The sequence below is a fragment of the Peromyscus leucopus genome, chromosome 17, assembly GCF_004664715.2.
Source record: "Peromyscus leucopus breed LL Stock chromosome 17, UCI_PerLeu_2.1, whole genome shotgun sequence".
Classification (NCBI taxonomy): Eukaryota; Metazoa; Chordata; class Mammalia; order Rodentia; family Cricetidae; genus Peromyscus; species Peromyscus leucopus.
Window position 1 is genome coordinate 31,239,424 of NC_051077.1, and position 17,664 is coordinate 31,257,087.

A 17,664-nucleotide genomic window follows, 5' to 3' on the forward strand; every position below is an offset into this window, starting at 1 on the left:
ATGTTGCTTTAGATGCGGACTGTCTGAACCCGTGTCCTTTCTCATAATTCACACTGCACAAGACAGTTGGAAACCTCCCTTTGTTACTAACATTGTTCCTCAGCCTTAGGTCATTACACACCCCCACAGGGTGCCGCCCACGTGAAATCGTGGTGTTTTCAAAAGGAGACATGTTGTAATCATTCCCATCAGTTTGTATGTGGGGTTGTGTGCGTGTACACGTATGCAGCTGTGGACGGGAGCCAGCGGTCAGCCTTGCCTGTTGTTCTTCAGGAGCTGTCCATCTTGTGTTTGGAAACAGGGTCTCCCACTGGAACCTGGGGCTCACCAATTAGGCTAAGCTGGCTGGCAAGTGAACCACAGGGATCCATTTGTCTCCACCTCCCCAACACTGGAAATAGAAGCACGCGTTACCATGCCCAGCGTTTTCCATGGGTGCTGGGAGTGGAATTCAGGTCATCATGGCTGAGCTGCAAACAATTAATTGAACCATTACCCTGGCCTGAATGTCAGCTTCTTAGTACAGGGTTGGGGAGAAGAATTAGGGTTCTATTTAAATGTTGTCCTTTTCATTCCTGGGCTGTGTCAGCTGAGGTCACTGTGTGGGTAAATCTCCAAGATTCCTGCCTCTTCCCAGGGACACCCTGGCTCTGAGTTCTTGTTCCCACCTAACTCATGATCTCAGTTTCTGGAAGAGTTTTATTTTTACTATTTTTCTGCATTCTTATGAGACATTTTTTCATCCTCTAGTGTGTTCTGTTTTTTCCATGGGTATCCTCTCATGTTTGATTTCTTGAACTTTTTTTCTTTCTGACTTTCTAAGATAATTAAAATTTTATTCTTCATCAACAAGAACATTTTAGGTTGAATGTTCAGAATCTTACCAGTGTATCCTGCTACATGAAGTTATTCACCACTCAATGTTGACACAGATTCTGATATTTTAATTCTTTTTTCCCCCTAGCATCCTTTTTAGGTGGACATATTAGTTTCCAACTAATATGAATTATAGCATGTTTTTAAAATTTTAATTTGTACTGTACTGACAATTCTTTTCATCTCCACAAGTAAATATTGCGTATGTGTTACATCTCATGGGTGAAAGTAGAATGGAATACAACAGTCCAAAAAGAAGCAAGGAAAGCCCCGTCCCTCATAAAGTTTATGTTCCAGTGAGGGACAGAAAGTGACTAAATGAATAAATTATACAGTGGCAGGCAGTGGTAAATGCTGGAGAGCAAAGTGATGCAGGGCAAGGGGCCACAGATGATGGTGGGGGCATCTTAGGCAGGATGGTAGGGAGCGAGATCCGAGGAGCTGTGACCCTGTGGAGGTTCCTGGATAAAGGAGGAGAGTCAGTCACGCAGAGATCGTGCAGAAGAAAATCCCACATAAAGATACAGGAACTGTGAAAACCTTGAGCAGAGGCAAGGCAGCAGGAAGGGAGGGCAGAGTGGCTGGAGATCAGAGGAGTGATAAGAAGGGACATAGCAGCCAGAGCCAAAGCCAGATTCCAGAGCCTCCCAGGTTAACGAAGGACTTTGGGGTGTATTTTAAATGTGGTGGAGGTTCACCGGAGGTTCTGTGTACTGGCTTGCGCTTTGTTTTTGAAATGAAATATTTTGCACACACTGTAAGATTTACTTATCACAAAATTCATGGTCCAGTGGTTTTCATATACACCTTCAACACTCTTCAGTTCCAGAACATTAATCACCCCCCCACCCCATCCCCACCCGCCGCAAAGGAGCCTCCTTAGCCAACTTATCAGTAGTCGCTCCCAATTCTCTTCTAGATCCTAGAGATCTCTCATCTACTTTCTATCTGTGTGGATTTACCCATCCTGCATATTTCATACAAACAGACTCATACAGTATATGAATTAGATGTTTGGTTTCTCTCACATTACACAGTGTTTTCAGAGCTCATCCATTTATCGGTGTTGAATTATTTTCATTTCTGGATAATATTTCTATTTTGGGGTGTGCCACATTTTCTTTACCAGTTGATCCATTGATGGGTATTTGGGTCACTTCTACTTTGGGCTACTATGAATAATGTTTCCACGAGCATTTGTGTACAGCTTTTTTTTTTTTTTGTATGAGATTTTACTTTCATTTCTCTTGAGTTTAGCTACATATAGAGCTGATAAATCATAAGTAACTCCATGATTAAGTTTTTTTTTTTACTTAATTTTTTGAGACAAGGAGTCTCTGTGTAGTCGAACTTGGATATCTGCCTTTGAGTGCTGAGATTAAAGGCATGCGTCGCTATCCCTAGCCAGCGAGTGTCTCCATAGTTAAGGTTTGATCTGTTTCAGCAGTATGTAAGTGTTCTGATTTATCCACATCCTCCTCGATAACATTCCTTTATTTATAAATTATAACCATTGAGCGTGTGTGTGAAGTGCGGGCCCATTACTGTTTTGATTTTAGTTTCCCTAAAAGCAATTGCAATTGAATGTCTTTTCATGTCCTTCTTGGATATCTGTATAGGTGTATATGTATGGAAAATGTCTATTAAAATCTACCGTGATTGAATATATCTCCCAAAGCTTGTGTATTGGAAACTTGCTCCCCAGTGTGGCTGTGTTGGGACACGGCACCTTTAAGAGGGCTTGGCACTCATGAATGGATTATTGTTATCGTGGGAGTGAGTTCTAGGAAAGGACATGTTTAGTGCCGTCCTGTTCCAGCTTACCCCCTTTTGCCCTTTCACACAGTGCTGGCCCATTCATTTTGGAGCTCCTAGCCTCGACAGCTGTGAATGTATGCATTTCTCTTATTATAAATTGCCCCATCTTTCAGAGCAATACCAACAAATTTAATTAAAAAACCCTTGTGTATTTTAATGGATTCTGCAGTTTTAAAAGGTTGATTTACTTGTGTACGTGCCTGTGTGCATGAATGCGCACCACTCGCATGCAGGTGCCTCTGGAGGCCAGAAGAGACAACAGATACCCTGGCTGTAGTTACAGGCGGTTGTGAGCTGCCCTGGGGGTGCTGAGAACTGGACCTGGGTTATGCAAGTGCCATCTGTGCTCTTAAGAGCTGAGCCACTCTCCAGCCCCTGGATTCTAGATTTTAACTCCGCAGTTAGAAGAGTTCTTTTGATATTCTTGACGCCTGACCTTTGTTAGATATGGGACTTGCCTTTCTATGTTTTCCAGTATTGCCAGTTGTCTGTTTGTCTTTCTGACAATGCCCATCAAAAGATTCTCATGTATTCATGAATCTTTTTGGGAGGTGGGGACAGGGTCTTATTCTGTAGCCCAAGCAACAGGACAGTGGAATAATGTCTGTGAGCTACTGAAAGAAAGCTGACCACCTTGTGTTATATACCTCAAACATGGGCATGTGATGTTCTGATGCTGTTTTTTTTTTCTTTCAGACACTCAAATACTGAAGAGATGCATCAGACTCATATTACAAGAAATAACTATGAAAATTCTAATAGTTAGGAAGGTAAAACCAAAGAAAAATAATGAATGAGAGAGATAATTGCATGGATAGAAATACAAGATCTGAAAAATTATTTAAATCTCTCTAGAAGAATATTTACTTATTATTATTCTCAGTGTTAATATTTGGCCTGGAACACACAATCCTCCTGCCTCGGCCTTCTCAGTGTTGGGATTCCAGGTGTAAGCCACACTTGTCTATTGACTACTTAAACAAAACTTAAGTCATATAACATTCATTATATATACAAAAGTTAACTCTGTGGTAATAGCAAAAATATTAGGAGTGAGAATGGAAATAAGCTACTTTTAGGTTTTAATCTATACATTAGGTATGGTGGCACTTGAAAGACAGATTATGGTAAATTAACTCCTTAGTGAGTTATGTATACTAATTGCTAAAACAATGAAGCAGTTACAGTAAATACACAAAAATAATGAAAACATAAAGGGCAAAAGAGACAGAAAAAGAGAAACAGTGATGGGACAGAGTGAAAACCAAGAGAAAAATGACAAATACAGACTTAGCCGTATCAGTAATGTCATTACACGTAAATGACCTAAATTTACTGGTAGAGGTTTTTAGGTGAGATAAAGTAGATTCGGCTACTGGGCATGCTAAGTTTGATTCATCTTTATGCTATCTAAAGAATCACAATTCACATATAATCAGTAAAATAATGAGAATTACCATGTTAATACTAACCACAGAATGAGTGACTATCTGATGGTGTATTTCAGGGCAATAGGCATGAACGTGGATGAATAGGAACACTCCATTCAGGTAAATATACAACTTTTTAAGAAGACACTCAAGACAGAAAATCAATAGGGACATAATTGAGCTAAGTACTAAAGTCATGGAATATTTACCTAAAAATGCTAGGTTATACGTCCTTCTCAAGTATACCTGGAGTATAGCAACGGCAATAAACTAGCCCATATAGTAATTATAAGTAATTATTTTCGGCTCTGAAGTTGCACTGCTTTGTGAATGCTAAGAAGTACTCTACCATTAAGCTACATCCTCGGCTCTGGAAGTTTTGTTTCCTGGCCTCTATATTTGTAGATAATGTGCCTGCCTGTGTGGTTTCTGTTGGAACCTACTGAACTTGGCCACAGTAGCACAAAAAAGGTTATGGACAGTAGCATGCAACCAAACATGGCCTGGCTGTGTTCCAGTAGACCTTCAATTAACAGACAGCAATCAGACCATATTTGGCCCACATTTGGCCCATGGTTTGCACTGTTTTATATATATTTAAAAAAAAAACTTTAAAAACCATTTAGTTTTTAAAGATCTACAGAACCAAAACCCAGCCAAATCTAGTGAATTTAGAAAGATTGCAGGATACAATGTCAGTATGAAAAAGTTTTGTTTATGCATGATAACAATGAATAATCTTGGAAATCAAAAAAATTTAAAATAATCCCATTTACAGCAGCCTTAAAAATATGACGTATTTTGGGGGTGAAGGTGATGAAGATGTGACAAGGCCCATACATGAATCTGAGAGACACTGTTGAGAGAAATTAGAGACCCAGATAAGTGGGATGAATATCTTATTCATTAGCATACATGCATATAACTTACTGTTACTGGAATATCAACTAAATCTACTACTCTATAGATTTATATGCTACCAATTATGATTCCAGCATGTTTTTAAAAATGCACGTGTATAAATTAAGGACTAGTAGAGTGCTTGCCTAGCATGGAAAGTTCTGAATTTGATCCCCAGCCCAGCAAAATTAATAAATAAAAGCAAAATTCCAGGCGTGATAGCACTTCTATAGTTCCCAGCTACTCAGGAAGCTGAGGCAGAAAGGTGGTTTGAATCTAGGAATTTCAAGCCAACCTGAGCAACATAGCATGTGGTGATATTATGTTCCCCAAAATGTTGTGCACCCTAATAAACTTATCTGGAGTCAGAGAACAGAACAGCCACTAGATATAGAGGCCAGAAAATGGTGGCACACACGCCTTTAATCCTAGCATTCCGAAGGCAGAGATCCGTCTGGATCTCTGAGTTCAAAGCCACACTGCAAACAGCCAGGCATGGTGACTCATGCCTCTCACCCCAGGAAGTGATGGCAGGAAGCAGAAAGTTATATAAGGTGTGAGGACCAGGAACTAGGGCCTGGTTAAGCTTTTAGGCTTTTGAGCAGCACAGTTCGGCTGAGATTCATTCGGATGAGGACACAGAGGCTTCCAATTTGAGGAAATGAGATCAGCTGAGGAATTGGCAAGATGAGGTTAGCTGTGGCCTGTTCTTTCTCTCTGATCTTTCAGCGTTCACCCCAATACATGGCTCCAGGTTTGTTTTTATTAATAAGACCTTTTAAGAATTGTGCTACAATAGCAAGACCCCCCATCTCTAATTAAGTAAATAAAATGTAACAGCTGATTCTGAAAACCATATGGAAAGGAGAAGATCTAGAAAACCAAAAATTATTTGAAAATTGAAGAACCAGGTTGGAGGGATAACATTACCCAATTTCAAAGTCCATTATAGTGATATAATGTAGCTAAGACAGGTGAGAGGACCTAGAGATGACATAGAGGTCGATATATTTGAATAGAGACCAGAAGTACTTATGAACACAACTTGACAACTGGTTTTTTTGACAAAGAGAATCCTGTAGAGAAAGCACAGTTGTCCTTTGGCCAATGATACTAGGGAAACTGAGGAATAGATATCCTGAAAAAAGATAATTTTTTTTTGTTTATTTTTGAAGTTGCAATTTAACTACATTTTCCTTCCCCTTTCTCTCCCTCCACACCTGTCCATATACCCCTCCCAACTCTCCTGAAAAAAAAGATCATTTTAATTTATACTTTAGATAATATATAATAATTAATTCAAACAGATAACAGATTTGTATATGAAACCCAGCTCTGTAAAACTAATGGAGGAACCAGCCAGATGCTCAGTGTGTAGAAGTACTCCTCGCCAAGCTCAACCTGAGGCCCATCTCTGGGGCCCACGTGGTTCAAGCAGAGAACACACACCCCTGTAAGTTGTCCTTAGACCACCACACACACAGAGGCATGCCCCACCCCCAAGTAAATAAATGTAAAACTATAGAAGAAAACATTTATGATATTGAGTGTGACAACGATCTTTTCTATGGATACCACAAGCAGTATGCATAAAAATTGATAAACTGGACTTACCAAATTAAGACTGGGTGTCAAAATATGCTATTAAAGGAATAAAATAACTTAGAGAAGATATTTGAAAACTGTATATCTGATAAAGGAATTACATTCAGAATTATTTAAAAAAAAAAAAAAAACCTCACAATTCAGCACCAGGAGAATGACTCAGTTTTGTAAAAAAAAAAAAAAAAAAAAAAAAAAAAAAAAAAAAAAAAAATCAGCAAAAGATATGAACAGAATTATTATCAAAGAAAGTTTGTGAATGGTAAGAAGGCATGTTAAAAACTGCTCAACTTCATTAGTCAGTGAGGAAATGCAAATTAAAAAAAACCCACAATGGGAACCCACACTTCTAGGGATGGTAAAAATAAAGAACTTGACCATGCGCCAAGCATTGATTGGGGTGTGGGGGGATCTGGAATTCATACACTGCTGGTGGGAACACGGAATCACACAAGGACCCTGGAATGCAGCTTTTCTGTTTCCTAAAAATTGAAATGTACACCTGCAGCATAATCTCTCCATCCCTTTTGAGGGAGTCCCCCCTGGATAAATGAAAGCATATGTCTATAGGAAGACTTGGGCACGATGCTTACTATAATAGCTTTATTTGTAACAGCCCCAAGCTGGCAATAACCCAAGTGCCCATCACCACGTGACTGGATAAACAAACCTCAGCACAAGGAACACTGCGCAGGAGAGAAGAATAGAACGCTTGTGCTGCTACCAACCCGAGTGAATCTCAAGTCTCAGAATGCGTTGTGAAAGAATACACGTTGGAGGGCTTCACTTTATGAAGCACATTAGAAAAAAGAGCCAGAAGACCGCGGCGTCCTATATCCAATAGTTGCAGCCACGCAGGAAGCTAAGGGACGACTTCAGCTTGAACCCACATGTTTGGGGCCAACGTAGGCAACATAATGAGACCCCGTCTCGCACAAACAGGCCAGTTCTAGAATATTTAAGTGTGTGTGTAGTTTTCAAAAACCCTAAGGTAGGTAGGAGAGAAGAGAGGAATTTCAAAGAGTGACGAGCAATGTTCATGGGTATAATTTTTGAGTTATTATTTAATTTATTATTTTGATGATCTTTCACAGGTATGCTGAACAGGGCAGTACTTAGGAGACTGTACACATGAGATATATAGTTTATTAAATGCCAATTATACCTCCATAGCCTTTTCCAATATAAAAACATGCCAATAATAATATACAATATTCCCATCACCTAGCTTCATTAAGTTTCAGAATTCTGCTGTTCTCTTTGAAGGAGTGTAGCTGTACAGGGGAGCAGGGAAATGGGCTGTAACCTAGAAAGATGAGGGAGCAAATAGGGATTTTGGATGTTTCCTAAGATGGTACACGCTATAGTGTATTAATATGCTGTTGAAAGGAGGATCAAGAGTCCTTGAGGAACAGGGGAGCCTGGGCTGGTGGCCTGTGTGCCAAGGAGGGACAGGTCTCCTTGGCGGAGACTGTAGCTCCTCCCTAAAAACAGGGAAGAGAAAGACGTAAGCAGGATTACTTAATGTGTCACACTCACTCTTTGTTACCAGTGATGATCGTATCGAGAATTGCACAAGGAGAACAGTTAATAGGCCTTTGTGTTCGTTAATAAGAGGGGTCATGCCGATTCAGCAGGGCTTGAGGTTGTTGGGTGAGGTTTTCAACAGGGCCACCAGTGAGTGAGTATACTATAAGAGATCTCTCCATATTTTCGACCAGGTAAAGATCCTGCCCCCAACTGCAACTGTCCTTTGAAGCGATGGTCACTCGGCCTGAATTGAAATGATCAGTCGATAGAGATGATGGAAAGTCCCCACCTGTGTGTTCAGGCGTAAAATTCGGTTTCCAGCCAGCGTTTTCAGTGTTATAGGTATTCTCATAAATGTCAACTTCCGTCCCCTAGTTCCTACCCTCGGCAACGTCAGGACCACCATTATTGCTCCCAACACCATTACCCACAACAAAAATAACAGCAGCTGCCATCCATTAATTGTTGCCAGACCCCACTATCTCCATCTACACCACAGCCCCACGAGGTAGATATTACGATTAGACCCCGTCAAAGGTTGTGGGAAGTTTGGTTTATAGAGTTAGGCGATTGCCCAATGTCACCTCTCAGAATTATTAGAGTCAGAACGGAAATCCAAGCACAGGACTCCCACGTCACTGTTCTTCACAGGAACCATGTTTGTTTCACCGCTGCCTGTTCTAAATGAGGTTTACTGGCAAGAGAACATACACGCATACTTCCTTCCAATTCAAATTTATTGTAAAAACCGCACTTTGACAATAATAAAAGAACCCAGAAGAATGAAAATAATTCACAGTTCCAACATCCTGTTGCAACAACTGTTTCCGTTTTTCTCCATTTCCTTTCGATCCCTAGCCATATGTACATATTTTACATATTGCAGATGCAGTTTTAATATTCTGATTTTCTGTTTAACATTATACCAGGCATTCTTCTTGTCGCTATTTGGTCTTTACTGGATGCATAGTACTGCCTTTTTAATGTGCCATGATTTAGTTGAACACAACTTGTTTCCAGTGTTTTTAGTTTTATAAACCTTACTATAGCATTTTATTCTTAGTTTAAATCCCTAGGAGCTAGATTACCAGTGGAGAATTGAGCTACGTTTATATATTTGATACTTTGAAAGAGGGCAGAATTAGGAAAGCTTTAACTTTGATGGTGATGGATAAATTTCATACCTGGCAAGAACAGACTAACTATGTGAGTCGTTATCGAGGAAGACCAAGATCAGACCAAATGGGTCAATGACTGTTAACAGGTACAAGGTTGATTTTGGGGTGTTGAAATGTTCTAGAATTCTGCAACAGTGCCAGATTTCACAGCCTTGCAAATGTGCTAAGAACACTGAAGTGTATGTTTCACTGAGAAAGTGGATTGTAGGGTATGTGAATTACAGCTCAATAAAGCTATTATAAAAAAATTAAAGAAAAAATTCAGTTATTCCTCAGCACGCTTGTTTTAACCATCGCCAAGGTAAGTTCTAGACTGGCTTTTGTATTTGGCAAGAGTGTATCACAGTACTTGACAACATGAGACTTACCTGCTGTGTGACTCTTGGCGAGGACAGTAGGCTGGGTCCTCCAGAAGCGGTACTGAGGCAGCTTGGGATACAGGATGCTTATTAAAGATCAGCACTCCTGGAGGCAGGGTGCAGAGGCAGGGTATGGCAGAGGAAGGGGTAAAGTGAGATGTGGGTCGAACTGGATTTGAAGTCTCTGAGTTCCCCGTGCCGAGCCAAAATGGCCACGTCTTCATAACGCGGCCTCATGAATGCTCTCTGCAGACTCAGGTGTTTGACTCAGTGCTCTCCAACTGGAGGTGCTGTTGGGGGGAGGTTGGTTGCAGAACCTTTAGGAGGCGCACTGTCACTGGAGAAAGTGTGTCACTAGGGAGCAGACCTCAGGGTTATGGCTTGGCCCTGTTTCTGGTTGCTGTGTCTGCCACCATGATATTCTGACCAGCTGCCTCGGCTTCTACTTAGCATTGTGCACGGAGCTGTGTCTGCCGTCCTATGTTCCCTACGGTGACGGGTTGTATCTCCTGAAACTGTGAGTCAAAATGAATGTGTCTTCCTTGAAGTCGCTGCCGCCATCTTTGTCATCAAGGAAAAGGTAAGTGATACACTGGCTTTGACCTCACTCGGAAATTTGATATGTGACCTGGTAGAATATACTCGTATGCATGTTTTTCCGTTTCTTTTGTTTTTGTTTAAATTGAGACAGGATCTGGCCTGGAACTCACTATGTGGACCAGGTTAGCCTCCAACTCACAGAGCTCTTTCTTGCCTCCTGTAATATTAAAGACCTGGGCCATCACCCGCCCTCCCCCCAAAGCATGGGGCTCTTTGCATGTGAGACATACAATATACTGCACCCTGTACCTGGCAAGGCCTGTCTTTGCCAGGGACGTGGGTTGCACAGCTCTGCATATATCATAGCAAGTTGTTTTGACATTTTCCCCCCTCAATTCTCAACTCTGATGTTGAGATAACAATAGTGTTTACCTCTTAGGGGTGTTAGAGAATTAAATGCGATTGAAATATAGAAGATACTCAGAATAATGCTTACCACATGGCAAACATCCAAACAATATTATCGTTATTTTTATTACTATTCAATTAAATTATTTACTTGGCTTTGCTAAGACTGTGCTAAAAATTAAAATATAGAAAGTTCTTAAAACCTTTAAAAGAGTAATATGTATATATTTAAAAGAGTCATATATATATATACATACATACACACACACACACACACACACACATATATATATATATATATATATATATATATGACGAGAATTTTTAGGTTCATAGCAATATGAGCCCCAACCAGAGCACGTGTCCATATTTTCTACACCTGCCTATATGTACAGCTTTCTCCATTATTCTGAAGACATTTCAGCCCAGGGATGACATTGTTCAGAGGTGACATGTGCAATCTGAGGAACAAATAGGAAGAACCCGTAAGGAAGGAACTGAGTGGATTGCAGAGCATCCCTGCCTCCAGTTCTCCCGTTATCTGCCCACGTGTGGCCGACGGTTCTCATCTTCCAGTCACCCTTGGCCATGAGCACTTCTGCAGGGTGAACGTGGGCTCATCGGTCCTTTTCCGCTATGACAGCGACTGGAGAGCCGAGTCTCACGCTAAGGAAATGAGTTTTGATAATTAGATGAGGGTAATAGTGGGAGCGGTTCCCACATGCAGGGATCCATAGGATGGTGGCCTGGAGGCTGCTGGCGGTGGCGCCTGCTCACCTGAGCCGTTGGATGCCTTGCTTCCAGAAGGAACGCTGTACAAGGATCCAGGGAGGCAAGCAAATGGTCCCAAACGAGAGGCCACGAGGAGCCTTTGCCTAGCTTCAGCTTGGCCCAGGGACAGCTCTGAATATAACTTCAAAGAAATGGCAGCCTAGAATCTAGACCCTGGCTGTTTTACTTTTTAATTTTTGGGTCAATTTCAATTCTATCCACATTGTATAGGACAAAAATGTTAAGTATTGAAATAGCTACACTTTTTTTTTTTTTAAAAAAATTACCATCCAGTTATATGGACTGAGGAGGGCTGTGCATGTCATAAATTTTAACACATGCGTATGTTCATGTAATCACAACCACAACCAGACAGGACAATCCCCACCGCCACCACACAAAATACCCCCTGTATTTTACTAATTTCTGTGACTCCATTACCAGAGACTGAGACTTGTTAATAACCTTCAGGGAGCTCACAAAGACATAATTCCTCCCCTACCACTGTGTACCTGATTTAGAGAGATTAAGGAAACACAGCTTGGGAAGAAAAGGTACCAAATGCACAGAGGCTCCCTGTCCCTGGAGGAGAAATCTGTCTTCTCCATCTTGGCAGCTAGGCCTTTCTCAACAGATCATAATAAAACTAAGCAGGGGTCTAGACTGGTGTGATTTATAGTGGAGAGGACAGAAATCGCTTGGGGTAAGAGAATAATGGATTTGACAGGTGACATCAGAGAGGTGAAAAGAAAAAGCTATCATAATCTTGGCTTAGGTCATGCAGGTACTGGGTGGGAGAGCCAAGATTCTGAGCCAGATAGGTGCCTACTCCTGGCCTCATGTTTTTTACTCTTGTTCTACAATAGAACTGTTGTTACAATAAAGCTGTAACACGTGGGAAACAAGGAGTGCATTTTCTTTTTACATTTCACACTGCCTGTAACAGTTCTGACGCTTCATCTTCTTCACATATATAGAAATTAAAAGATTTTTACTGTACCAATAGCTTTTTCTCATTATAAAATGTCCTCTCTCGGGTTTAGGGTCTAGGAAAAGGAGCCCCCAAGACCACACTCTTGGTAGAGGAATTAGTAGCGGTGTAGATGCTCAGGGAGGGAGAGATACTCTCTGGTAACATAGTTGCCAGTAGACTGTCCAAGCCTCAGTGGATGGTCCCACACCCACACGCATACGGGCAGCGCTAATTGGGCGCAGGGGTTGTCAATCATAGCAACAATGACAAGGTTGAAAGGGGAGGTCATGAAGTTGGCATGGAGACCAGGGGTGGGGGTGGGGAGTGCTAGGGAGAGTGGAGGAAGGTAATGATGGATGGATATAGTCTAAATACACTGCATAAATGGGCGAAATTTTCGAAAGACTAAATAAAAATATTATTAGAATAAAGAGTTAGGGTTACATTCCCTTCTCTTCTCTGCTTTCCAGACAAATGCTTATTAGCTCAGTTAAGCCAACAATAGAACTAAGAGACCCTAAATAGAGTATTTGTCTAATTTTATTGGCAAGTGCAAACCACTGTGGAAAAGTCATTTTGTTAGTCTTATGACTTTTGCAATCATATTGCTTTTCATTTCTAGAATATTTTTCTTTCTTTTACTCCATTTTATGTTAGAATCAGCATTCCAAAATAAAGTTTATAAAACAAGGGATATTCAGAGAAGTCTAGTCTCTAGCCCTCACTTTGATCTAATTCTTTTAGGTCCTTCCCATTGGCAATTATTTTGTTTACTTACTTTGGGGAGGGGGTCTGGAGAGCCCAAAGTATTTTTATTTTGCTTTGGAGAGATGGTTCAGCAATTAAAGACACTTGTTGCTCTTCCAGAGGACCTGGGTTTCATTCCCAACAACTGCATCAGGCAGCTCATAAACCACCTGTAACTCTCTGGCTTTCAATGATTCTGTGTTCTCTTCTGGTCTCCATAGGCATGAACACATGTGACATTCCCACAATCATACACATAAATAAAAATAAAATCTTTAATACAAGACTTTTGTTTCAGGGTTTATATTGTGTGGATAGATGTTTTTCTTGTATCTATGTATGTGCACTGTGTGCATGTCTGACACCTTCAGAGGTCAGAAGAGGGTGTTGGATCCTCTAGAACTGGAGTAATAGCCAGATGTGAGTCACCATGCCGGTGCTGGAAACTGAACCCGGATCTTCTGCAAGAGCAGTAAGTAGCATGTGCTCTTAACTGCTGAGCCATCTCTCCAAGCCCCTTATTTTGTGTTTCCCCCTTTTATTTAAACATGTTACTGGACTTGTCTTTCTACCTTGCTCAGTTCACACCGTTTCCTGAAGATCGCAGCACAGCAAAGTGTGGAGCTATTTCATCAGTGATAGCATGGCTTCGAGAAGACAAAGATGGGGTTCAGAAATTCACGTAAAGCAAGCCTTCTGATTGTATGGAATAAAACTAGGAATCGGGCTGGAGAGATGGCCCAGCGGTTAAGAGCACTGGCTGCTCTTCCAAAGGTCCTGAGTTCAATTCCCAGCAACCACATGGTGGCTCACAACCATCTATAATGAGATCTGGTGCCCTCTTCTGGCCTGCAGGCATACATGCAGGCAGAACGCTGTACATGTAATAAATAAATAAATCTTTAAAAAACAAAACTAGAAATCAAGAACACAACTGTATCTGAAAGGAAGGAGATAATAAAACTGAAAGCATAATTCACCATATTAGACAACATGAAAAAAGTGAGAGAAATAAGACAAAAATCTGAGTCTTTTCCTTTATCAATCTATTGCTTGTGGTACTTATAAAAAAGATCAGTGAAACTGATAGGCCTCTATCTGGTGAAAGACAACAAAGGCAGATGTGACCCTTGTTAGGAGTGAAAGTGAGAAGCCACTACAGGTCCTACAGTATCATAAAATGGATTTGTTGTGGTCAGTTTTATGCCAGCAAGCTTGATAACTTGAATGAATTGAATTTTGTTCTTTCCGGTTTCAAATGTGCTTCAGTTTATGGTTGTTTGAGCCTCGTGGTTTTTTGTTTTTTTTTTTTTTTTTTTTTTTTTTTTTTTTTTTTTTTTTTTTTTGTGTAAAGAAAATTAAGCAAGCATATTTGTTTTAATTTCAAACCATAACAATCCACAGCCAATATGCTCTTTATTACAACCATGCAAATATTCCTTTTACCTTTTTTGCAACAGCTGCAAAAGCCTAGGAAAGAGCGATGGCAGTTGGCTTCTTTTGAAGTGACTCCTCATAACCCTCCCTGTAGCCGGAAGTTTCTATCCCACCAGCAGCTCCCAAATACCCAGAATCTGCTCCCCAGATTACCACACAGAACCTTATATTGATTATGATGGCCGAGCCACTAGCTCAGGCTTGTTACTAACTGGCTTTTACACTTAAATTAATCGGTAATTCTTATCTATGTTTAGCCATGTGACTTGGTACCTTTTCTCAGTATGGCATTCTCATCTTGCTTCCTCTGTGCCTGGCTGGCCATTCCTTACTCGGCCCTTCCTCATCTCCATCCTCAGTTTGATTGTACCGCCTAACCTTATCTTGCCTCGCCATTGGCCAAAACTGTTTTATTATCAACCAATGAGAGCAACACACATTCACTGCTTACAGAAGGATGTCCCACAGCACTCCCTATCGAGTGACCCTCTCCTTGACCTCTTAGAATTTGTTTCTAAGAATAGAAACAGGAAGTGATGGGATGGTACTCCTAAAATTAAATGGTAAGTTATGGAGACTTTTACATTTTTCATATTTTCTTTTGAGCTCTTTTTTTTAAATATATAAGTTTTATTTGTTTTTGACAATTTCATACCAGCCTGTAATGTATTTTGATCATAATCACACCATTTCTTCCTCTAATTGATCTCTTCCTCACTGGTCCCGGCATCCTTCTTCTCAGCATACCCCCTTCTTACTGACAAGACTTTTTAAATTAAAAAAAACCAGTTAATTAAAAAAATACAATTTTATGTGTATGTGTGCTTTGCCTGAATGTTTGTCTGTGCTCCACATGTGTGTTTGGCTGGGAGAAGGTGTTACATACCCTGGAACTGGAGTTTAGGGATGGTTGTGGCTTGGGAATCAAACTCAGGTCTGCTGGAATTGCTCTCAGGGCTCTTAACCACTTAGCTAACTCTCCAGCCCCTAAATTAAAAATATATATATTTATTTTAAATTTTATTCATGTGTATGTGTGCATGGCTCTGTGAGTTTATGTGTGCCATCTGCGTGCAAGTGCTCACAGAGGTCAGAAGAAGTTGTCATAACCCCCGGACTTAGAGTCACAGTCAGCTGTGAGCACTGGAAGCCAAACCCAGATCTTTTACAAGAACAGCAAGCACTCTTAACCGCTGAGTCATCTCTCTAGCCAAGACTGAAACACAAAATGTACAGAACCCACCGAGTTGAATTAGGATTACTTGCATGTGTGCTGTGGGATGTTCTGTATGGCAAATGTGTTGCTCTGATTGGTTAGCAAATAAAACACTGATTGGCCAGTAGTCAGGCAGGAGGAAGTATAGGTGGGACAAGGAGGAGAAGAATTCTGGGAAGTGGAAGGCTGAGTCAGGAGACACTGCCAGCCGCCGCCGCCAGGACAAGCAGCAGGTAAGCCACGAGCCACGTGGCAAGGTATAGATTTATGGAAATGGATTAATTTAAGCTATAAGAACAGTTAGCAAGAAGCTTACCACAGCCATACAGTTTGTATCAATATAAGTCTCTGTGTTTACTTGGTTGGGTCTGAGTGGCTGTGGGACTGGCGGGTGACAAAGATTTGTCCTGACTGTGGGCAAGGCAGGAAAACTCTAGCTACACATGGGCACTTCTGTAGGATTATTTACTGGCCCATGAGCAATTTACCAGTAGCCATCTGCTAAGGATTGGCCCTTGTGTGCCCTTCTTCTATCCATGCTGGACTGTTCACAGGCTCTATCGTGTGCAGATAACCACAGCTGCTGTGAATGTAACAGCTGTTTAGAAGGCAGTGTTTCACGACACTTCACATCTTCTTGCTTTTGTATTTTTCCTGTCCCTTCTTCTGCAACATTCCCTGAGCCTTGGGAGGGGAGGCGGTGATACAGATGCCCTCTTTAGAGTTGAGCACTCAATTGTCACTCATTCTTATTTTAACCAGTTATCGGTCTCTGCATTAACTATTAAACTGCTAAAAATTGCAAAAGGAAGCTTATCTGGCCAAGCAGTTCTAATCTATGAATATAAAGACAAATATTTAGAAGGCAGTTTGACAACTCTATGTTCATTTAGCAAAATAACCGTACAATATCCCTCCATCCCTAGGGCTATGATGGCCTGAGCCATGAGCTTTTAACTAGTTTTACAGTGCCAAGCATGAATTCCCTCCTGTGGAGGAGGCCTCCAATCTCACCAGAAAGTGCCTGGTGACTCCTATAACCTTCATACCGCTGTTGTACCAGGGAGCACGTCTTGCCTGGAAGGTTAATCCTGTAGCATGTAATGGCCATAGAATAGTAAGGGCATTGATGAATTTCTCTGGCAGTTCTTTGCACAATCGCCTGCACAATACTTTGGGGCACTATGACAGTGGGAAAGACATTTTCAGGTGAGTTCCAGCTCGATTTTGTTATGTCCTGCAACCAAAATACATGGCTGTCTTCTGTAATTAGGTCTTACTCCATAGTTCTGGTAGCTAATAAAGAGCAATTGTAACAGTTTGTATTGTTTGGAGGGGGCACTTTGGGGTTCCCATAACTAACAACACTCAGGGGGTTATTCAGTACCCAACACTGAGATTTTTATTTGACAACACACAGTTTGGGGGAGCAGTCATGTCCATCCATGCAGGGTATTTCTGTTCAAATTGCCTTTACATTTTTTAAAATTAGTTTGGAGGCCTGGAGAGGTGGCTCAGCAGTTAAGAGCAGTTGCTGTTCTTCAGAAGTCCTGGGTTCAATTCCCAGTAGCCCCCTGGCAGCTCACAACCTCTGAAGGTACCAAGCATGCACACGGTATGCAGAGACACATGAAGAGAAAACACCCATACACATAAAATATTATTAAAACTTTTTAAAAACAATTTTTATCATTAAAACTTTTTTAAAGAAAAAAAATTAGTTTACAAAGTGGAGGGTTTCCATAAGGCATTTTATACATCCTTAACTGGGTTAACTTCCCCCACCCACTTTTTCCCCCACCGCAACCTCCATTTCTGCTTAAATCTCCCCTTTCTACTTTCATATCACATGTAAACATGTTTCTTGAAAGGCAAAAAC